Here is a 23,608-nt window from a genome sequence, read left to right on the forward strand (position 1 = left end):
ACTTGCTTGCTCAAATTCTCCTTACAGTTTGACTAATGTCAGAGGATGATGAGTTATGGGGCTATTTCTTACTTAAAATGAATTATGTGGCATATTTGGTATAGCCCACCTGAATGCCCTAAAATTATCTCCATTTAACAGATAGACAGGTATAAACCAGGCAAATCTGGTGTCCTTGGGAACGTGAAATTTTGAGAGGAAAATAAATCAATACAGGTAGGAGGTAGAAACTAGAATACTCAAACAAAGGCCCAGAGGCTTAGAAAGAACATGCTAAGAATTAAAAGTGATTGTAAGCTATATCTGTTTTTAAAAAATAAAAGTGATTCAGCACAGTGAACTATAGTTTTTTTTTCCCCCCCCCTATATAACTTCAACCATATGATGGCTTCTAATTCTATGTAAACTTCCACTGCTCTCAAATGTGGATCCACATTTCCAGCCCAGGCTGCTTCCCTGCTGCCTTTCAGTGACAATTAAAACACCTTAATTCTTTATCTTCCTGTTACAAGAAATAAAAGTAAAACCACTTAACAGAGCAGACCTTGATTAAATGGTGCTTAGGAGACCTTCCTGAACCTCACACAGTGGCCTTCAAAATTCTGTGTAGCATGGCCTGACCTCTGTCTCCAGACTCATCTCTTATCAGGCTCCAGACCAGGATCTATGTGCTCAAACCAGACCAGTGAAAAGATATCTTTTCAAAGTTCTTTTAAAGAAGAACTTTGCTCTCTCTTTCTTCCCATAGGAAACTAAAACTATGAGCATAGATGAGATTATTCAGGAAAAGAAAGAGAAGATATGTTTCAGATTCATCTTCATATCTGTCCTTATGCAGCGCCAATTCTAGAGTCCATCACTTCAACCTCTCCAGTACTGATATTCTCCATTCCTTTGCCCTAGCTATCTGGGAAAACGGCAATCATGGATTAATCTGTTCTGAGAGCTGGGAAAAAAGATAATCCAACCTCACAGACTGATCTCACCCTAATGGTCTCCATTCTTATCAGCAGTGGGCTTCCTGGCTATTCTGCGAGTTTCTACCTTCATTATTTATTTCATTTCCCACAGTAGCCACCCTCAAATCTTCTTTTTTTTTTTTTTTTTTGAGACGGAGTCTCACTCTGTCACGCAGGCTGGAGTGCAGTGGCACAATCTTGGCTCACTGCAACCTCTGCCACCCAGGTTCAAGCGATTCTTCTGCCTCAGCCTCCCAAGCAGCTGGGACTACAGGCGTGCGCCACACCTGGCTAATTTTTATATTTTTAGTAGAGATGGGGTTTCACCATATTGGCCAGGCTGGTCTCAAACTCCTGAACTCATGATCCGCCCGCCTCAGCCTCCCACAGTGCTAGGATTATAGGCGTGAGCCACTGTACCCAGCCTCTTTTTTTTCCTTTAAGACAGGGTCTCATCCTGTCATGGTGGAATCACAGCTCAATGCAGCCTCAAACTCCTAGGTTCAATCCTCCCACTTTAGCCTCCCAAATATCTGGGTCTACACATGTGTGCCACTACACCCAGTTATTTTTTTATGTTTTTATTTTTTTGTAGAGATGAGGTCTCACTATGTTGCCTAGGCTGGTCTTGAACTCCTGCCCTCTAGTGGTTCTCCGGCCTCAAGCATGAGCAACCTCAATGAACTCCATTCTTTTCAAAATTGAAGCAACCCTACTTCCCTCCTAGCTATCATTCTTATCTTCTTATTCATTCATCCATTCAACAAGTATTTTTGAGCACCTGCTGCATGCTGGGCATTACTTTGGTAGAGTTTATAACTTAGATGGGGGAGACAGAGATTAAAAGACAATAAATATATAGGATTGGAAACTAATATAAATGCTCTGAAGAAAAGAAATTCAGCCTATATAAAATAAAGGTAGCTAAACTTGGAATTTTATTGTACAAATAAACTAGCACTATGTAACACAATATCAAAAATATTCACGGCATAATGTTTGAGTTAGAAAATAATTGGAAACAGCTTAAACAGTCATCAGTTGATAACTGGTTAAATAAACTATAGAAGGCTGGGCGCAGTGGCTCACTCCTATAATCCCAGCACTTTGGGAGGCTGAGGCGGGTGGATCATTTGAGGTCAGGAGTTCAAGACCAGCTTGGCCAACATAGGGAAACTCTGTCTCTACTAAAAATACAAAAAGTTAGCTGGGCATGGTGGTGCACGCCTGTAATCCCAGCAACTGGAGGAGGCTGAGGCAAGAGAATCACTTGAACCCGGAAGACAGAGGTTGCAGTGAGCCGAGATTGCACGATTATACTCCAGCCTGAGCGAAAGAGTGAGACTCTGTCTCAAAAAAATAAATAAAAAATAAATAGACCGCCGAGACCGCGTCCGCCCCACGAACACAGAGCCTCGCCTTCGCCGCTCCACCGCCCGTCCACACCCGCCGCCAGCTCACCATGGATGATGATACCGCCATGCTCGTTGTGGACAACGGCTCCGGCATGTGCAAGGCCAGCTTCGCGGGCGACGATGCCCCCTGGGCCGTCTTCCCCTCCATCGTGGGGCACCCCAGGCACCAGGCATGATGGTGGGCATGGGTCAGAAGGATTCATATGTTGGGCGACGAGGCCCAGAGCAAGAGAGGCATCCTCACCCTGAAGTACCCCATCGAGCACAGCATCGTCACCAACTGGGACAACATGGAGAAGATCTGGCACCACACCTTCTACAATGAGCTGCGTGTGGCTCCTGAGGAACACCCCATGCTGCTGACCGAGGCCCGCCTAAACCCCAAGGCCAACCGCGAGAAGATGACCCAGATCATGTTTGAGACCTTCAACACCCCAGCCATGTACGTGGCTATCCAGGCTGTGCTGTCCCTGTACGCCTCTGGCCGTACCACTGGCATCGTGATGGACTCTGGTGACGGGGTCACCCACACTGTGCCCATCTATGAGGGGTATGCCCTCCCCCACACCATCCTGCGTCTGGACCTGGCTGGTAGGGACCTGACTACCTCATGAAGATCCTCACTGAGCGCAGCTACAGCTTCACCACCATGGCCGAGCGGGAAATCATGCATGATATCAAGGAGAAGCTGTGCTATGTCGCCCTGGACTTCAAGCAGGAGATGGCCATGGTGGCTTCCAGCTCCTCCCTGGAGAAGAGCTACGAGCTGCCCGATGGCCAGGTCATCACCATTGGCAACGAGCGGTTCCGCTGCCCTGAGGCTCTCTTCCAGCCTTCCGTCCTGGGCATGGAATCCTGTGGCATCCACGAAACTATCTTCAACTCCATCATGAAGTGTGGACATCGGTAAAGACCTGTACGCCAACACAGTGCTGTCTGGTGGCACCACCATGTGCCCTGGCATTGCCAACAGGATGCAGAAGGAGATTACTGCCCTGGCGCCCAGCACGATGAAGATCAAGATCATTGCTCCTCCTGAGCGCAAGTATTCTGTGTGGATGGGTGGCTCCATCCTGGCCTCGCTGTCCACCTTCCGGCAGATGTGGATCACCAAGCAGGAGTATGATGAGTCTGGCCCCTCCATCGTCCACCGCAAATGCTTCTAAGCGGACTGTGACTTAGTTGCGTTACACCCTTTCGTGACAAAACCTAACTTGCACAGAAAACGAGATGAGATTGGCATAGCTTTATTTGTTTTTTTTGTTTTGTTTTGTTTTGAGTTTTTTTGGCTTGACTCAGGATTTAAAAACTGGAACAGTGAAGGTGACAGCAGTCAGTTGGAGCGAGCATCCCCCAAAGTTCTACAACGTGGCCGAGGACTTTGATTGTACATTGTTCTTTCTTTTTTAATAGTCATTCCACATATGAGATGCATTGTTACAGGAAGTCCCCTGCCCTCCTAAAAGCCACCCCACTTCTCTCTAAGGAGAATGGCCCAGTCCTCTCCCGAGTCCACACAGGGGAGGTGATAACATTGCTTTCCTGTAAATTATGTAATGCAAAATTTTTTTAATCTTCGTCTTAATACTTTTTTATTTTGTTTTATTTTGAATGATGAGCCTTCATGCCCCCTCTTTTTTGTCCCCCAACTTGAGATGTCTGAAGGCTTTTGGTCTCCCTGGGAGTGGGTGGAGGCAGCCAGGGCTTACCTGTACGCTGACTTGAGACCAGTTGAATAAAAGTGCACACCTTAAAAAAAATTAATTAATTAATTAATTAAATAAATAGGCTGGGCATGGTGGCTCATGCCTGTAATCCCAGCACTTTGGGAGATGGGTGGATCACGAGGTCAGGAGATCGAGACCATCCTGGCTAACACAGTGAAACCCCGTCTCTACTAAAATATACAAAAAATTAGCCGGGCGTGGTGGTGGGTGCCTATAGTCCCGGCTACCTGGGAGGCTGAGGCAGGATAATGGCGTGAACCTGGGAGGTGGAGTTTGCAGTGAGCTGAGATCACGCCACTGCACTCCAGCCTGGGTGACAGAGAGAGACTCTGTCTTAAAAAAAAAAAAAAAATTTAAAAATAAATAAATAAATAAATGAAGGAAAGAAGGAAGATCCATGCAACTGCTGAAATAAATAAGGCCACTCTGTACAGTTCTAACACAGAATGATATCCAGGGTACATTATGTGGGGAGGAAAAAGGTTCAGAGCAGTATGTATAGCATGCTACAATTTGTTGGGGGGGAGAATATATATATATATATATATGTATGCATATATAGGCTACTTTTAGAAGAATATTCATGAAATTTTAGGAGGGGAAGCTAGGTGACTGAAGATGAAAGTAGGAGACTTATTTGTTCTTTATCCATTTACGTGTTTATTTGTTTATTTATTTATTTTTGAGACAGAGTCTCACTATCACCCAGGCTGGAGGGCAGTGGCACTATCTCGGCTCACTGCAATGTCCACCTCCCAGATTCAAGCGATTCTCCTGCCTCAGCCTCTTAAGTAGCTGGGATTACAGGTGCACACCACCACGCCTGGCTAATTTCTGTATTTTTAGTAGAGACAGGGTTTCACCATGTTGGTCAGGCTGGTCTCGAACTCCTGACCTTGTGATCCGCCTTCCTTGGCCTCTCAAAGTGCTGGGATTACAGGCATGAGCCACTGTGCCCAGCCTATCCTTTTATATCTTTTGAATCTGTATAATGTACCTGTATTATTTTCTTTTGAAAAGTAAGTTTTAAAAATTTAAACAAAATTTTCAATGGCTTCTCAGGCCTCTTAGAATGAAAACCAAAATCTTTAACATAACTTAAAAAGATCTTGTATGGGCCAGGCACGGTGACTCATGCCTGTAATCCCAGCACTTTGGGAGGCCAAGGTGGGTGGATCAAGAGATCAAGAGATCGAGACCATCCTGGCCAACATGGTGAAACTCCATCTCTACTAAAAATACAAAAATTAGCTGGGTTTGGTGGCACACACCTATAGTCCCAGCTACTTGGGAGGCTGAGGCAGGAGAATCGCTTGAACCCGGGAGGCGGAGGCTGCAGTGAGCTGAGATCGCACCACTGCACTCCAGCCTGGCAACACAGTGAAACTCCATCTCAAAAAAAAAAAAAAAAGATCTTGTATGGTTTGGACCCTACCTACCTTTCTGGCTCCAGCTTGTATCACACATTCCCTCCTTCCCTATGTTCCAATCCAGCCTTCTTCAATCCCTGAAATGGACCATTCTCCCTCCCCTTACTGTGCCTTTGACATGCTGCCTCCTCTACCTAGAACTCTCTTGACTCCTTTCTCCATCCAGTTAACTCCTCACATGAGGTTTCAGCTCAACAACCATTGGCTCCATGTCTTTGTCCCTCACTACACTGTAACTTCCAGGACCACGTTTGGTTTTCTGTCTTCTCTTATTCTTTTACCCTTGCATCTCTAATTCTAGCATAGAGTTTGGAATATTACATTGTAGGTGCCCAAAAAATCTTTTTCAACAAATGCATAAATAGATGCATATGTGTACATGAATGAGGTTTTGAAAGAATGAATGAACAAAAATGTCAGGAAACCAGGTAGCCAGGTATCAGGTGGGTCATACTGAAGACATCCAGGTTGATGATGGGACTCTGAAAGGAGATGAGGCCCATATGCTGCAATAAATGAGGGTGGTAAATGAGGGTTGGTAGATGAGTAATGATTATGGGTAGAAAGCGGTATAAACCTCAAAGAGCAGAAGTTTTTGCATGAAAGTGGAGGAGGAATATTCAAGAAGTGACAGTGAAGAGTGTTAAAGACATTAACCCTACCTCCCAACTCAGAGATACACGGAATATGAGAGAATGAATGGCCATGGCCTACAGGCCAGAGGAAAACCAGTGTCTTTTTCTAAGAGAAAGCCAGTCTCAAAATATTCTATCTAATCTCTTAACTAACAAGTCTAAGTATAGATGGGGTTTATTAACTCAATGGATTCTAGTCACATTTTAAAAGTTGGGAGGGGAAGGAGAGTTAAGTGCAAGTGAGTCAAAAAGCATCAAGTTACACAAGAATGTCAAATGAGACTGACAAATCATAATGGTTAAGGCACTTTATAGCAAGAAAAAGAAGAGGATGGAAAACTAAGAGGAACTAATGACAGGATGACTACCTATTCGTCCTTGGTATAAAATGGCAAAAAGCTCTGAGGCAAATCATGGGGCAAGTCTTACCAATTGAACTTGGTGGAAACATATTTAGACTCAGGGAAATAGTCACGGGGACTAACAGGGATTACTAGGTCAAAGAAAAAATAACAAAAAATTATATTCCCTGGTTGTTGCTAGCAGCTCTGGTAAAATCTAGACCTTTGAAATAGGAGATAAAAGCAAGGGAGAAAGTTGTAAGACTGGTTTGTACTGAAAATGCCTTCTTTGTGTCCATGGTTCCCTCAAGAATGTCGCATAAGCTATACAAGTATCACGGTATAAAAAAGAAATGTCTCATAACCCAAACACTGTCCAAGTTTTGTCAGGCGACCCTGGAAGCCTCTGTTAGAGACCTCATCCATTACTATAGGCCCAAGTGAACATGTTCAATAAGGGAAGAAAGAACTTGGGGAGTCATACAAAATGTCCCCAATTCTCCCTACTTGACTGTACCTCTTGACTGCTTTATTCCTAAATAATCACTAGAACTTAGTACTGGGTGAGATCTCTGACTTCTGCAATTTATCTGACAAACTGGATCCTTTGCCTTATCTTAAGGGAGTAGAGCCTAGGAAAAGAAAGATGATCAGAAGCACATCTTTTTAAAAAATGTTTTATTGATAAAGTTTGTACATATTTATGGGATACCTGTATTTGTTACATGCATAGAATGTATAGTGACCAAGTCAAGGTATTTAGGATATCCATCACCACAGGCATTTATCATTTCTATGTGTGAAGAACATTTCAAGGCCTCACTTCTAGTTATTTTTAAATATACAACACATTGTTGTTAAATATAGTCACCTTACTCTACAATGGAACATTAGAATTTGTTCCTTCTATCTAGCTGTGTGTATATACTCATTAATCAACCTCTCCTCATCCCCTCACTTGTCCTACAACCACATCCTTCCCAGCTTCGGGTAATTATCATTCTACTTCCTATCTTCATGAGATCAACTTTTTTAGCTCCCCCATTTGATTAAGTATATGCAATATTTGTCTCTGTCTGGCTTATTTCACTTAAAATAATGATCTTGTGGCCAGGCGCGGTGGCTCAAGCCTGTAATCCCAGCACTTTGGGAGGCCGAGACGGGTGGATCACGAGGTCAGGAGATCGAGACCATCCTGGCTAACACGGTGAAACCCCGTCTCTACTAAAAGATACAAAAAAAAAACTAGCCAGGCGAGGTGGCGGGCGCCTGTAGTCCCAGTTACGCGGGGGGTTGACGCAGGAGAATGGCGTGAACCGGGGGGCGGAGCTTGCAGTGAGCTGAGATCTGGCCACTGCACTCCAGCCTGGGTGACAGAGTGAGACTCCATCTCAAAAATAAAGAAATAAATAAATAAAAAATAATGACCTCTAGTTCTATCCGTGTTGCTGTAAAATACACGATTTCATTCTAAGGCCAAATAGTATGTTCCACTGCATAAATATGTGACATTTTATTTATCCATTCATCTGTTGATAGACACTTAGGTTAATTCCATATCTTTGCTATTTTGAACAGTCCTGCAATAAACATGGGAGTGCATGTATCCCTTTAATATACCAATTTTCTTTCCTTTAGATAAATAATACTCAGTAGTGGGATTGCTGGATCATATAGTAGTTCTATCTTTAGTTTCTTAAGAAATCTCCATTCTGTTTTATATAATGGCTGTACTACTTAATATTCCCTCCAATAGCACATGAGAGTTCTCTTTTTTCCACATACTCGCCAGCATCTGTTGTTTTTCGCCTTTTTGATAACAGCCATTTTAACTGGGGTAAGATGATATCTCATTGTGGTTTTGATTTGCCTTTCGCTAATAATTAGTGATGTTGAACATTTTTTCACATATCTGTTAGTCATTTTTATGTCTGGATATGTAGATCCTTTGCCCACTTTTTTTTTTTTTTTTTTTTTTTTTGAGACGGAGTCTCACTCTCTCGCCCAAGCTGGAGTGCAGTGGCGCGATCTCGGCTCACTGCAAGCTCCGCCTCCCGGGTTCACGCCATTCTCCTGCCTCAGCCTCCCGAGTAGCTGGGACTACAGGCGCCCACCACCGCGCCTGGCTCATTTTTTGTATTTTTAGTAGAGACAGGGTTTCACCGTGGTCTCGATCTCCTGACCTTGTGATCCACCCACCTCGGCCTCCCAAAGTGCTGGGATTACAGGCGTGAGCCACCGCGCCCGGCCTTTGCCCACTTTTTAATGGGGCTGTGTAGGTTTTTTTGCTATTGAGTTGTTTGAATTCATTGTGTATTATGGATACTAGTCCCTTGTCACAAGACAGATATTTTGCAAATATTTTCTCCCATTCAACGGGTTCTCTCTTCACTTTGTTGTTTCATTTGCTGTGCAGAAGCTTTTTAGCTTAATATAATCCCATTTGTCTATTTTTGGTTTTGTAGCCTGTGCCTGTAGGGTCTTAGCCATAAAATCTTTGCCTAGACTAATATGCTAGAGTGTTTCCCCTATGTTTCTTCCCAGTAGTTTTATAGTTCTAGGTCTCGCATTTAAGTCTTTAATCCATTTTGAGTTGATTTTTGTATATGATGACAGACAGGGACTCTAGTTTCATTCTTCTGTGTATAAATATCCAGTTTTCCCAGGACCATTTGTTGAACAAGATATCCTTTCCCCAATGTGTGTCCTTGGCACCTCTGTCAAAAATCAATTGGCTGTTAATACGTGGGTTTATTTCTGAGTTCTCTGTTCTGTTCCATTACTCTATGTGTCTGTCTGTTTTTATACCAATACCATGCTGTCTGTTGTTTTGGTTACTAGAATTTTATATACATATACATGTATATATTAAAAACTCACATATATGTATATATGTACATATGTGTATGTGTGTATATATACGTTTGTGGGTTTTTAGAGACAGGATCTCACTTTGTTGCCCAGGCTGGAGTGTAGTGGTCCAATCTTAGCTCACTGCAGCCTCAACCTCCTGGGCTTAAACAATCCTCCTGCCTCAGCCTCCCAAATAGCTGGGACCACAGATGCATACCATCATCCCTGTCTAATTTTTTAAATTTTTTGTAGAGATGAAGTCTCACTAAGTTGCTCAGGCATAAGCCACTGTGTCCAGCCTATAATATATTTTGAAGTCAGGTAGTATGATGCCTCCAGCTTTATTCTTTTTGTTCAAATTGCTTTGATTATTAGGGGTCTTTGTGGTTCCACAAAAATTTTAGAGGCTGGGTACAGTGGATCATGCCTATAATCTCAACACTTTGGGAGGTCAAGGTAGAAAGACTGCAGGAGGGTCACATGAGGCCAGGAGTTAAAGACCAGCCTGGGCAATCAATATAGCAAGATCCTGTCTCTGCAAAAAATTTAAAAAATTATTCAGGTGTGGCAGCATGCACCTATAGTCCCAGCTACTCAGGAGGCTGAGGTGGAAGAACTGCTTAAGCCCAGGAGATTGAGGCTGTTCCTTCTATGCCTAATTTGTTGGGCATTTTTATCATGAAGGGATACTGAATTTTATGTTTTCAAAAGCACTTCTGGAAACAAAGGTTGTTGAATTTTATCAGTTGCTTTTTCTCTACTGAGATAATCATATGGTTTTTGTCCTCCATCATGTTGACGTGATGTATAATTTTATTGATTTGCATTTGTTGAACCATCTTTGCATCCCTGGGATAAATCCCACTTGATCATGATGTATTTTCTTGATGTGCTGTTGAATTTGTTTTGCTAATATTATGTTGAAGATACCTGCATCTATGTTTATTGGGGATACTGGCCTGCAGTTTTTTTGTGTGTGTTTCTGCCTAGTTTTGGTATCAGGGTAATGCTGGCTTCAGAGAATTATGAAGAATTCTATGAATTAGAGACAGTTTCTGCCTCTTCTATTTCTTGGACTAGTTTGAGAAGAACTGGTATTAGTTCTTGCTTATTAGTTTGGTAGAATTTGACAGCAAAGCCATCAGGTCCTAGGCTTTTTTGGTTGAGAGATTTTTTATTATTGATTCAATCTTGTGACTTGTTATTGGTCTCTTCAGGTCTTCCATTTCTTCCTTATTCAATCTTGGTAGGTTTTATGTATCCAGGGATTCATCAGTTTCCTCTAGGTTTTCCTGTTTGTTCATGTATAGTTCATGTTCATAGTAGTCTCTGATATCTTTTGCATTTCTGTGATATCAGTTGTAAGGTCTCCTTTTCATTCCTGATTTTGACTCTTCTTTTTTTCTTGGTTAGTCTAGCTAGTGGTTTATTGACTTTGCTTATCAACTTTGTTTATCTTCTCATTAAACCAACTTTTCATTTCATTTATTTTTTTTATTTTTTTAGTCTCTATTTTGTTATTTCTGCTCGGATCTTTATTATTTCTTTCCTTCTACTAATTTTGGGTTTGGTTTGTCCTTGCTTTTCTAGTTCCTTAAGGTCCATCATTAGGTTATTTCAAATCTTTCTACTTTTTTGATGTAGGTGTTTATTGCTGTAAACTTCCCTCTTAGCACTGCTTTTGCTGTAACCCATAGGTTTTGGTATGTTTCTTTCCATTTACATTTAAGAAATTTTTTTTCTTTTTTTCTTTTTAGAGACAGGGTCTAACTCTGTCACCCAGGTGGAGCAAAGTGGCACAATGATGGCTCACTGCTACTTCAAACACCTGGGCTCAAGTGATTCTCTTGTCTCAGCCTCCTGAGTAGCTAGGACTACAGGCATGCACCACCACACCTGGCTAATTATTTTGTAGAGACAGGGTCTCACTATGTTGTCCAGACTCGTCTTGAACTCCTGGTCTCCAGTGATCCTCCTGACTCAGCCTCCCAAAATGTTTCAAGAAATTTATTTCTTCTTAATTTTTTCACTGATCCAATGGTCACTCAGGTGCATGTTGTTTAATTTCCATGTATTTCTATAGTTTCTAAAGTTTCTCTTGTTATGGATTTGTTTTACTCAATTGTGGTCTGAGAAGATACTTAATATGATTTTGATTTTTTAAAATTTGTTGAGGTTTTGTGGTCTAACATACGGTCTATCCTGCAGAATGTTCCATGTGTTGATGGGAATGTGTATTTTGCAGTTGTTAGATGAAATGTTCTGTAAATGTGAGATCCATTTGGTCTAAAGCAGAGTTTAAATCCAATGTTTTTTGTTGATTTTTCTGTTAAGATAATCTGTCTATTGCTGAGAAGGGGGTGTTGAAGTTCCCAACTATTATTGTCTTAGTCTACCTCTCTCTTTAGTTGTAATATTTGCTTTATACGTTTGAGTGCTCTGGTGTTGGCTGTATATACATTTAGAATTGTTATACCCTATTGCTGAATGGATCCCTTTATCATTATATAATGACCTCCTTTTTACTGGTTTTGACTTAACGTATGTTTTACCTGATACAAGTAAAGCTATTCCAGCTCACCTTTGGTTTCCATTTGCATGGAGTATTTTTTTTCCATCCCTTTACTTTCAGTCTATAGTTATCTTTACAAGTAAATGAGTTTCTTGTACACAGCATATAATTGGGTCAAGTTTTCTTATCTATTCTGACAGTTGTTGTTGTCGTCGTTATTATTGCTGTTATTTGGTAGAGATGAGGTCTCACTATGTTGCCCAGGCTGGTCTCAAACTCCCAGGCTCAAGAAATTCTTCCCACCTTGGCCTCCCAAAGTACTGGGACTAAAAGAATGCACCCACATGACTGGCCCAGTCCATATCCTTTAAGTGGAAATTTTAATCTGTTTACATTCAAGATTATTGATATGTGAGAACTTACTACTGTCATTTTGTTAATCGCCTTCTGGTTATTTTCATATCTTTTGTTCCTTTCTTATTGTTATTGTTTGAAGATAAAATGAGTGAGTCCTTTCTCTTTCTCATCTGTGTGCTTGCTCTACTAGTTAGTTGTATACTTTCACGAGTTTTCACGATGGTAGATATTATTCTTTCACTTTCAAATGTAAGACTCCCTTAATCTTTTCTTGTAGGACTGGTTTAGTGGTGACTAATTATCTGTTTTTCCCTGTCTGGGAAAGTCTTCATTTCTCCTTCATTTATGAAGGATAACTTGACTAGGTATAGTATCCTTAACTGGCAGGTTTGTTTTTTTCCTTCAGCACTTTGAATATATCATCTCATTCCCTCCTGGCTTGCCAGGTTTCTGCTGGGAAATCTGCTGTTAGTCTGATCAGGATTCCTTTATATGTGAGTAGATGCTTTTCTCTTGCTGTGTTTAGAATTCTTTTTGTCTTCACTTTTGACAGTTTGACTATTATGTGCCAAGGAGATCTTTGTGGGTTGTATTTATTTGGGAATCTCTGAGCTTCCTGTATCTGGATGTCTAAATCTCTTCTTAAATTTAGGAAGTTTAAAGCTATTTTGTTTAATCAGTTTTCTATGCCATTAAACTTCTCTTCACCTTCTGGGATATATATCCAAGATTCAGATTTTTGGTCACTTTATGGTATCCCATATGTCACAACAGCTTTCTTTTTTCTTTTTCTTTTTATTTTATCTAACTGGGTTATTTTAAAAGACCTATCTTCAAGTTCTGAAATTATTTTTTTTTTTGAGACAGGGTCTCATTGTCACTCAGGCTGGAGTGCAGTGGCACGATCACAGCTCACTGCAACCTCAGTCTCACAGGTTCAAGCAATCCTCCCACCTCAGCCTCCTGAATAGCTGGGACTACAGGCATGCACCACCACCATGCCCAGGTTTTTTTTTTTTTTTTAAGTCAGGGCTTCACTATATTGCCCATCCAACTCCTGGACTCAAGCGATCTGCTTGCTTCAGCCTCCCAAAATGCTGGAATTACAGCCATGAACCACTGCACCCAGCCCAAGTTCTGAAATTCTTTCTTCTGCTTTATCATCTAGTTTATTGCTAAAAATCTCAATTGTATTTTTTATTTCATTCACTTAGTTCTTCAGTTCTAGGATTTTTGTTTGGTTCTTTTTTATGCTATCTCTTTGGTGAATTTCTCGTTCATATCCTAAACTGTTTTTCTGATTTCTTTGTTTTGTGTATCTGTGTTCCCATGCATATCACTGAGCCTCTTTAATATCATTATTTTGAATTTTCAGACAGTTCATAAATTTTTCACTGGAGTTTGTTATTGAAGAATTATTGTGTTCTTTTGGAGATACCATATTTCCTTGCCTTTTCATTTTCCTTGAGTCCTTTTGTTGATAACTGTGTATCAAGTGTAACAGTCACTTCTAATTTTTTGAATTGGCTTTCACAGGGGAAGATTTTTTCTTACAGATGTATCTACAGTGTTGGTTGGATAGGGCACTTTGGCTTTGATTCTGGATGTTTGCAGCAGTGTAGTCTCCATATGATTTCTTCAGCCACGAACACCATCAGTGACATCTGTGATTTCCTCAGTGGCTTAGGCTACAGTTGTCAGTGGGCAGCATACTTGATTGGCATGGCAACAGCAGCAGCAGTGGGCAGGGAAAGGCTGTCCTCAGGGTACGTGAAAGTGTGCAGCAGCCCTACTTGTGGGAGACAAGGGGGAGGCAGGGCTGCTATCTGTAATAGTCACCCCAGGCAGGTAGGTTTCAGGCTCTGGGGAACATAAGCTTCAGCTTCCGGCAGCAGCAGTGACTGTAGCAGCTGGCAAGGAGATCATGTCCTCATGGCACAAGAAAGTATATGGCAGCCTGTTGCTGAAGGGGATGGGGCTGCTGTTAGTGGCGGTGGCCCCAGGCAGGCATGTTTCATACTCTGCGGAGCTTGCACTTTGGCACCCTTTGTCCTGGGAGCAGCCTCCCTGATACACTGCACTGCCCTTTCCCTGGTATGCAGGACACTGTGTGGACCCTGCGGTTCCTCTGGACCCAACCAGTTTCTTGCTGCTAGAGACCTCTAGGCAGATGCGAGGGAATGTCAGGGGGGCTCCAGGGATGTAGAGAGGCAGGGGCTGTTGGGCCCCAGAGCAGGATACACTTTGGTGAGGGCTGGACTCTCAAAATGGTGCTGTGTCCCACTAGGGACCTGGGGGATGCATGGGACTCAGTGTGAGTTCCCTCTCTGGAGCAATGACATCACACAGGCTCCAGGGAGCTCCCTCTGACAGTATCAGGGCCCACAACGGTCAAAGCACTCTTCCGTGGCTAGGATTACAGAAGATGGTGAGAATGTGGACTGCTGGGGATTGCTCACTGATTCTTTCTCCACACTGGGAAGCCCCTCTGGCTCCCAGTCAATCTTGGCTGGGTTGTCCACCTCGCTTCCCTCTCCCTCAATGTCTCATGTGTTTTCTGTCACTTCTCTACTGAATTCTACACCTCTAGTCGGTCATCTTGAAAGACTCAGGCCCTTATATCCTTGACAATGACTACAAGTAAAAAATGTGAGGCCTAGGAAAAGCTAGCTCCTATAAAAGAAATGTGAGGCCTAGGGGAGGTTAGCCGGCTATAGTGTTGCTAATAAAACTAATCTCAATGGTTTCCAATAAGAGGAAGAGGTAGGGCCGGGCACGGTGGCTCAAGCCTGTAATCCCAGCACCTTGGGAGGCCGAGACGGGCGGATCACGAGGTCAGGAAATCGAGACCATCCTGGCTAACACGGTGAAACCCCGTCTCTGCTAAAAAATACAAAAAAAACTAGCCTGGCGAGGTGGCGGGCGCCTGTAGTCCCAGCTACTCGGGAGGCTGAGGCAGGAGAATGGCGTGAACCCAGGAGGCAGAGCTTGCAGTGAGCCGAGATCGCGTTACCGCACTCCAGCCTGGGTGACAGAGCGAGACTCCCTCTCAAAAAAAAAAAAAAAAAAAAAAAAAGAGGAAGAGGTAGGCCTGGCGCAGTGGCTCAGACCTGTAATCCCAGCACTTTGGGAGGCCGAGGCAGGTGGATCACTTGAGGTCAGGAGTTCGAGACTAGCCTGACCAACATGGTGAAACCCCATCTCTACTAAAAATACAAAAATTAGCTGGGCGTGGTGGTAGGCACCGAGTAGCAGTAGCTGAGGCAGGAGAATCATTGAACACAGGAGGCAGAGGTTGCAGTGATCAAGACTGTGCCACTACACTCCAGCCTGGGTGACAGAGTGAGACCCTGTCTCAAAAAAAAAAAGGAAGAGGTACTCTGATCTCTCAGTTCACATGTTTAATTCGTGGGATTTTGACTGAGTTTTTAAAAATTAAATGTTATTTAATGTTGTTACATCATGTGTTCAACAATAAATATATGAAAAGAAAACAACAGTTCTTTTTCATCTATTCCCTCAATCATACTTCTTTGTCTTAGGTGGTTAAAAGACAGTTAACGTCTTAAACGATTCTAGTTTCAGTTCTAGGTCCATCATTTACCAGATAGTTAACCTTTGAAGAATAATTTAACCTAAGATTAAATTTTCATTGTTGATACTCTTGGGACAAAGAGTTCATGAAGGGAGGAAGCAGAAAGGCATTAGTAGAGTCAATATTGGATTCTAGAAGTAACTGGGATAAAAGGTAAGATGAAAATATACTCCAATTTTAGATCAGTTCCTCTCCCTGCCCACGCTGCCATACCCTGGCTCTGCTCCCAGGGCCCAGGCAAAAGCAATATTAAATCCTTACAAAAAATGGCTTACAGTTGGTAGAACCTTAGACTGAAAATCCTTTGGGAAAGTCTGGAACGCACTGTTGGTAGGAGCATGTAGAAAGCTTACCCAGGGTGAGAACAGTGGAGCAAAGCCAATCCCCCTCTTTCTAAAATCATAGCAAAGCAGAGAAAGCAGGGCTCCCATATGTATTACCTGGAGGATCCCCAAAACAGGAGGCTCTGGAACTAGCAATGCTTACTTACATCACCACCTCTCAAAAGACAGAATTCTAATATATCTGGCACAAAATCTAGACCAGGTTTCATAATTCCAAGTAGCAGAGTGGAAAAGTCTACAGGATATATGAATTATTGCCAGAAAGAAATTCATTAAATACTTTTAGAAAGCTGTGAACAACTCTGGAAGTATTTAAAGAAAGTGCTGTTGCCTCTGGCATTCTTAAATCTCAGGTAACAAGCTTGGCTTCTCAAGCAAACTTGGAAACTGCCCTGGTTAGCAATCAAGTAGGGACCAGAGACAGAACATACCCTGTTTCAGGAGTCTTACTGTTAAAGTGTCCAGAAATGTACATTCTAACCAAATTCATCAAACTATCCCAAAGGAAAGGCTGTGATGGTGGAAATAAGAGTAGAGAGAATGAGTTACCAGTATTATTTCAAAAAAGAAAAAAAAAGCAGTTGATAAATTCTTCTCTTGGGTGGGGTTTTCACTGCAGAAAAAAATACATGGTTAGAGTATTTTGCAGACAAAATTTGCAATTAATATTTACAGTCATTGAAGCTAAAATTATTTTCTTGAAATCTTGCAATTTTCTAATATGGTCAAGACTTCACTCAAAGCTTTCCCTTGATAATTACACCTATAAATGAACTATTATCAAGGAGAAAGGCACAGCCTTAAATGTGTTTCTTTACTCAGTAATTGAACTATGACTCTACACCATCTGTCTTCCTACAGCTATCATCAAAAGTATGCATTCTCTCAGAAGCAATGGGTCTCAGCCAAGATGGCTGCCACACGAAAATGAGATAAGCAGGCACATTATCAATCCCAAAAACAATTCACAGGAACCACTCAAAAACAAACCTCCTCAGGGAGCACCTTCCACCTTCCTTTTGACTGTCAGCATGTCTGTCACCTGCATACCCACTAATAAACAAATAAAAAAAAATGGTTCCACCTTACTCTCCACATCAGTTCTACCTGCAGGGGTTAGCACATTCAGAAACAAGGCAGAGGAGGTAACTAAATCCTTTGAAGGACACAATCAGGTATTATGAAGTTTGAAAAAAGCCAGGGTAATAACCATTGCCCTCTCTCCTCCTTTTCAAAAGGGGTAACATTTTTTTCCTCAACTACACACAGGTTGGATTGAAAGGTGGCAGCTGCCACACAAAGCAGTCCTTTGAAAATAATTACTATTCACTGCCTTTGCTATGTGCCTAGCTTTGTTAAGAGTACAGTTTTTTAAATGTATGGTGTAGATGATTTGCTGAAACTACACTAACTGTTACACAAGAATTAATAGGCTTTGTGTACGTATTCTGACTTCTTTCCCTTCACTGTGGTGTTTCCATTTTTCCTAAAGATCATTCTGAACAAAGACAAACTCCTCATGGAACTAGCTGCCCAACAGATACATATCAGCTACTATTCACATTAACTCTTGATCATCTGCTGGATGGAAAACAAGCTTCCAAGGACTCAATCACAAAACCTGAATCTTGCAGCACCTTGCTGGTTAAGAATGCTTAAAACAGCAAGTCTTTTCCTATAAGACTGTCACTAAAAAGTCTCAAAGATACTGGATTGTGACAAACTGTGGAAAAGAGTAACAATCAACGGCTGGGCACGGTGGCTCATGCCTGTAATCCCAGCACTTTGGGAGGCCGAGGCGTGCAGATCACGAGGTCAGGAGATCGAGACCATTCTGGCTAATGCGGTGAAACCCCGTCTCTACTAAAAATACAAAAAATTAGCCAGGCATGGTGGCAGGTGCCTGTAGTCCCAGCTACTCAGGAGGCTGAGGCAGGAGAATGGCGTAAACCTGCAAAGCAGAACTTGCAGCGAGCCAAGATTGGGCCACCACACTCCAGCCCAGGTGACATAGTGAGACTCCGTCTCAAAAAAATAAAAATAAAAAAGAATAACAATCATAAGGTCAGGAGTTCGAGATCAGCCTGACCAACATGGCGGTCAAAAAATCAGCTGGGCGTGGTGGTGCACGCCTGTAATCTCAGCTACTCAGGAGGCTGAGACAGGAGAATCGCTTGAACCCAGGAGACGGAGGTTACAGTGAGCCAAGATTGCACCACTGCACTCTAGCCTGGATGACACAACAAGACTCTGTCTCAAAAAAAAAAATAAAAAATAAAAAAAGAATAACAGTACCCAGTACCAGAACATCTTCCTAGAAGAGGGCAATATTCATAAGCAAAAGAGTAGGGGAAAGTCCTTTTGCTCTACCTACTTAAAACAGAATACCTATACTTCACAGGCTAAAGAAAATATGAAAACCACCCTCATTTAGTCTAGGTGAGAAAATAAATTCATTCCCCAAGGTCATGTTCATACATGGCCCTCATAAAATTCAGTTGAAATTTGTTTTCAAAGAAAATCCCCTATCAAGATCAACAGCTCTATTCCACAATTGCTCTCATCTATATTTTGGCCCCCACCCCAAAAATCTGCGGTTAAAGCTTTAGTTCCTAAAGCTGAGATTCCTGCATTTGAATCTCAACCCAGTCACTTCCTAACTGTGTCATCTCGGGTCAAATTCCTTGTTTTGTTCACGTGTAAAACAGGAATAATTTTAACAGTACCTACCCTACAGAGTTATTAAACATATAAAGGAGAAAATATATGCAAAGTATTTAACACCAGCCTGGCATATAGTATTAAAAAGCTCAGTATGTATTAGTTGCCATTATTTTTGTTGTTGTTATTATACTTCATTTTAGTTCAGCCACCACTTTTTCCAGGAAGGCTTCTCCCATGAAACCTTCACCCCAAGATGCCTCTCTTCTGTGCATCCCACACATACCTCTATCATAGCGTTTCTCTCACCAGATCATATTTGTTTGTCTACCTCACACACTCCGCCCTCTTTTAAGTGCTGGGGTTATATATTGTATGTGTAGGCCCAGAAAGATGCTTAGCACATAGTAGACATTCAAGGAGTTTTTTTGTTAAATTTAAAAGTTCACCCAATATGAACAAAATCAAGGAAAAGATGTCAGCTCCAATATGGAATATCTTGAGTTAAAGTCATTTGAATCAGATTCTTGATGTTAATTAATTTCCTTGGCTGAAAGAAGGAAGAGGCAAGAGAGAAAAGTAAAGTTCCTGGTTCACTAAGAAATTAGAATGAGCTTTTCCAATTAAATTGGGGAGTGCACTGAATAGGAAATACGAGAGATGTGCAAAGAAAGAAACTGAAGAAAAGCAAAGTGGATAAAAAAGAGATAACTGAACAACATAACCAGCTGGGAAACAGCCTTTCCTGTCTAAACTCTAAACTAGAAAATCCTTTCAAATCCCAAAGAAATCTTTCTTCATGAAAGGACCAACCAAATTTTAGCCCCCTGAGCTATCTATTTCAGACCATTCAACTTCACTCCAAGGTGACACAAGCCTTCACCATGAAAATTTCTGAACAAAGCAACAGTGGAGAATAGCTTCCCAGTTCACCTAGGCAAAGAGTCATGCATCATTGATGACATCTAGATCCATTCACCTTCCCTTGTCCTGAGTAATGATGAAAAGGGAAAAACAGAAAAAGATACCTCAAAGTTCTGGTCACGGAGGTGAAAACAGGGAAACCACTCTATCACAATTCTAATACCTTTAACTTCTACCTAAAACAATTTAATAAATCAAAAGTTTGCATTAATTGGATACAGGTGCTAGTCCATTTCAAAAGACCCATCTGCCAAGGTTTAGCCCAAAGGCATTTTTCACAGCCAAGTATTAATCAAATCACTGGTGTAGCTGAAAATAGCTCTCCTACCATAAAGTCACCTGTTCAGAAACAATCCAGTCATCAAGGGCTTTATAATATTTAAAGGCAGATTGAAGGCAAATGATGAAGCTATGCACTTAAAAAAAAAAAAAACTGTAACTAGGGGGTTACACTGCTGCATATGATGTACTCAGAATCTCCTGCTTCACTTTTTCTCCCACCACCTTATGACTAAAAGACTCTGGAGAATGCTGTCAGCAAGGAGAGCACGCCTCCAAGCCACAGCTTGAAGGAGCCCACACCTCTCTATGTAATACTGTCTTTGTACTTCAAAAAGCACAGGTATTAAATTATAACAGATAAAGTTTGGCCTATACATAAAAGTGGTTCTAAAAAGAAAGAATTGTTTTTCTAAAAAGAAAAGCACCTAGATATGATGTTGTGAATCTAGCAATTCCCTAGCCCACTTGTAGATGGTATTGTTGAGAACCTGCAGTTGATTGCCATCTCTCATTGCAGTTATTACCGGCTAATAAATTTTTTGCATTCAGCACAATCATACCAACCTCCCTTGGAAACCCACACAAAGAACCCTGAATCAGAGCACTATTTTGTTTTTTTGGGGAAGGTTTTTTCTTTTCTTTTCTTTTCTTTTTCTGGCTTGTTTTGTTGCTTTCAAAGAGAAGGTCATTTAGAGGGCCGCAGCAGAAATATGTAAATTAAACAGAAGAGTAGGCTTGGGAGGAAGTAAGGAAATAATATAGCTAGCCATGAAGTGTTATTTCAGCAGATATGGCCAATAGAGGAAAAGTTTATATCAATTCATCCATTGAAACTCTCTCTTTTTGGAGCATTATGTAAGTGCCATAAAAAAAAAAAAAAAAAACTGCAGTGGGCTGAACTGGGACATGTGAGGACTCAATACAACCAAGCTTCAGATACTTAAATATCTCGAACCACTTTTTGCTTATAGCAAATAAAATGCAGAACTACAGATGCTTTCTCATCTGTGTGTAAATGAAAGCAAAACTGTGTGAGTAGTTAGTATTCTTAGAATTTTTGAGAGCCGGTTTATTTAAATTAAATCAAAGCCAATCTGTATCTGTACAGAAATAATTTTCTTAGGGCTCTTATTCTCTAGACTTACAGAGCTGTATATACTCTTCCCTCTATCCCTCCCTCTAAGATAAAAAACTGAAAAGAACTCTGCGGGTTACAAGCCACTTCAAATGAATCTGGGAGGAGGAGGTTCAAAGGGATTAGAATATACCATGTCTTACCAGCCTGCTATATAGAACAGGGTTCAGCTATTCTCTGCCCCATTCTTTGTGTTCCCACAGCACATCTTGGAATTGATTATGCTTCTTTATGTTTCTACATCTATCTCTGCCTCCATAGTGTGACCTCTCTGATGGAAGGAACTGGGTTTTATTTAGCCTGGAACATTATTTGTTGACCTGAAATGTGTGTATCTATAGTATATACATAATACCTAGATACTAATTATCATTAATAATGTGAATTAAGCATCCTACAGAAGGTATCAAAAACACAGTCCGGGCACAGTGGCTCACACCTATAATTCCAGCACTTTGGGAAGCCGAGGCTGGTGGATTGCCTGAGGTTAGGAGTTCGAAACCACCCTGGCCAACACAGTGAAACCCCATCTCTACTATAACTACAAAAATCAGCCAGGCACGGTAGCGCGCACCTGTAGTCCCAGCTACTCGGGAGGCTGAGGCAGGAGAATCGCTTGCACTTGGGAGACAGAGGCTGCAGTGAGCTGAGATCATGCCACCACACTCCAGCCTGGCCAACAGAGTGAGACTCTGTCTCCAAAAAAAAAAAAAAAAAAAATGCAGTTAGCTTATTTTAAGGCACTGAATGTGAGACAACACATTTAAAGAGCCAGAGACCACAAATATTAGAAGAATGTAATCTAAGTCAACACCATAATGTGGCACTGACATTCAGATAATTTCATATTGTTTGGTTTATTTATTGCAATCATGTGGCTTTTAACAGATTTCATTTTTCTGACATGTTTTTACATGCATTTTTTTCTTATACCTCCATTTTCAAGTTAATTGTAAGTCATACATTCTACTGACAGAAATAAAAACTTGGGCAAATTGGTCAACACTCCTGACTGCCAAATTATCTACTATGGACTATCTCTAACTGCACAGAAACTGGTGTTTCCTTATCCTCATCTGTACAATGGCAACATTTCTTTGCTGCTTCAAAAATGGTATTAATTCTAGGCAGGGAAATAAGAACACCCAAATGTTCCTCAGTGTCTCTCACTTTGACACACATACACTCCCTACACGGACACAGGAAAGCCCTGGAAACATATCGTACACATATGGCCTTCACTCTCCACCACTTCCTCTCCACTGACAGAGGCAGCCATGCTGCCAAGGTAGCAACCCCCACATGAAATACAAAAGAGTGGAGGCGAAACAGCTCAATCAAAACAGCTTGGGAACGGAAAGGATGGTACGCTTGTCAAAGAAAGTCTCCAGGGATAGGCCAGAAAACTTTTGTTTCTGCCTTGAACATCATGAGCAAATAACCCTGCTCCAGGTCTGCAGACCTGAGCTCAGAGGCCAACTCCTCCCTTTAACCTTTCACAGAAGGGTAACAGGAAAACTCGCTGTTATTTGAAAAGCCCATTGTGAGAAATGTCAGAGTGCAGCTTATAAGTATACCCTGGGGAGCACAGCTGACAGCAATTTTGAAAACCAAGCAGTTAGAAACTGATGAAGTAGAATGCACAGGTAGAAGACAGCTTGGCACTGCTTCAGCATATGGGGCTGCTTGCTTCAGGCCAGATGCCACAGACTGACCCAGCAGGATGCAGATTACTCAACTTTCTGAGATGGAAGATGGCTCTTCAGCTTTTCTCTACAAGGCTGCTTCATTTATTCTGATTAAGATTCATTCACTCTAGCCACCCCACTTCCATAAGCCTCCAGCTGACTCAGGTTGCCCTCAGTTAAGGACAATAAACATTGAGCTGTATCAAAAACAAACAAACAAACAAACAAAAATAGAGGAGCCATTTCTTAATAGGCAGGATGGCAGTCCTCTTGAAATTGTGAACCTGAATCTGAAATGAAGGCTACAGAAGTGAAACTGAATCAATATTACCCCCCACTCCATCTCCCAGGTCTGATAATATTAGTCATTCCCCTTATTAACTAAAAGTGAAAGAATTCATAAGCACACATTTATTTCAAACTCAAATGTGCTGCTGGATTAGAATCAAAACATAATGTTAAGCCAGTTGGAAGAAAGAGAGCATTCCTAAAAATCCTGTCATCTGCTGGACAGTTTAAAAAGGGGAACTGAAGTGAGACACACTGGGCACCCATCTTTAGGGGCAGAGTCTGAAGTGGGTAGAGTTCCAGATAGGCCTTGGCTGGCATTCCTCCCTGTTTCTGTTTCCCCTTGGACAGTGTCTGTGATGGCTAACTCACCATTCAGGGACATTCATAATTCTTTCTCTTCTTAGGGCATTTTACAGTTTCCTTTTGTGATTGGCCAGGGAAGTTCAAGATTTATATAAT

At 41.6% G+C, this 23,608-nt stretch overlaps 1 protein-coding gene and 1 pseudogene across 2 annotated transcripts in view; one reads left to right on the forward strand and one right to left on the reverse strand.

The window, feature by feature from the left end:
• KIAA0319L (KIAA0319-like ortholog) overlaps positions 1-23,608 on the reverse strand; it is a 172,179-nt gene that overhangs the window by 130,955 nt on the left and 17,616 nt on the right. The window lies entirely within an intron of this gene.
• LOC105550655 lies at positions 2,343-4,134 on the forward strand (annotated as a pseudogene). The gene has a single exon (XR_001007756.1). The product of XR_001007756.1 is annotated as an actin, cytoplasmic 1-like (transcript).

This window comes from Mandrillus leucophaeus, unplaced genomic scaffold, assembly GCF_000951045.1.
Source record: "Mandrillus leucophaeus isolate KB7577 unplaced genomic scaffold, Mleu.le_1.0 Scaffold493, whole genome shotgun sequence".
In the NCBI taxonomy this organism is placed as follows: domain Eukaryota; kingdom Metazoa; phylum Chordata; class Mammalia; order Primates; family Cercopithecidae; genus Mandrillus; species Mandrillus leucophaeus.